Here is a 1,238-nt window from a genome sequence, read left to right as displayed (position 1 = left end):
CCCTCTCTCTCTCTCTCTCACACACACACACAAACTAAGACTCCATCTCTCCCTCTCCTCTCTCTCTCTCTCTCGCACACACACACAAACCCCACATACACACTAAGACTCCATCTCACACACACATGCTCTAGGCGGAGCATTTGTTCCTACCACCCTTCATCCAACCTTACCCGTATGATAAACAATCACCTTTATTTACTTGCATAACATGGACAAATTCCACTTTACTTTAGTAGTCAGCAAACTTATCATCTGTACCCTTATAAAAAAACGAGTTGGCGGTGATGTTGTGCCTGCCATCTTGTAATACAGACCGTATGATCTATATCTGAGGATAGAAAGCAAACTATGATAATTTTACAAAAGATACCCGCACCTCTCTCCACATCATTATCTCCCGCAACCTCATTTCTCAGCAAATAAAAAAGGAACAAGTCTCTAGAACAATCTAGCATGCATGGTGGCCGCTACCGCCTGCCGGCGCCGTCCATCCCCATGCCTCCGCTCATTCCGACCACCAGTCACCACCACGCTCCACTCCTCCTCGCCTTATCTCTCATCTTTCATTTTTTCGATGACATTATCGAGATACCAGTTTTCAGATAAAATTCTCGATATATTATTAGTTTTTACACATGGGATTACTCATGCATGGGTCAATCACAACGGGTGTTCTGTAAAAAAAATGCATATTGATGTTCCGTGCAATGCACGAGAATCTTGCTTGTAATTATATAACGCAAATCACGAGCAGAAGTGACATTTTTTTTGACACAACCATGTTAACATGGCCATGTGAATCACTAGCTAAAGTAAATACCATTGTACTTATATCCCGATGCAAAAGGTTGAGTACATGTCCGAAGAGTAGTGTCGCACACACGCACTATGTCTCTCAGAATCTCTCTCACACACACCAGTTATGTGACGCCCACTTAAGCAGACATGTATGTTACAATTTGTGCACCCGCGGGTACACGTGATGCTGCGCATTTATTTAAGCCGGAAGGCGAACCCAAACAGTAGCTGCATTCATTCCCCTCCCGCCGCCTCTTCCCTGTCGCCGTCGCCCGGTAGCCATGGGCCGGCCGAAGGTAACAACATACGCCATACTCCCGCCGGAGCGGCGCTTTAATATGGAAATTTTAGTGGTCATGCATGCATCTTTTTGTGCTAGTACTCCTATATAAGGGTTGACCGGTCGCTTCCCGCGGACGTGCGTGGGAGGTGGAAGA

The sequence above is a fragment of the Triticum dicoccoides genome, chromosome 6B, assembly GCF_002162155.2.
Source record: "Triticum dicoccoides isolate Atlit2015 ecotype Zavitan chromosome 6B, WEW_v2.0, whole genome shotgun sequence".
NCBI lineage: Eukaryota > Viridiplantae > Streptophyta > Magnoliopsida > Poales > Poaceae > Triticum > Triticum dicoccoides.
The sequence above is the reverse complement of the archived record's forward strand: the minus strand, read 5'-3'. Positions refer to the sequence as shown.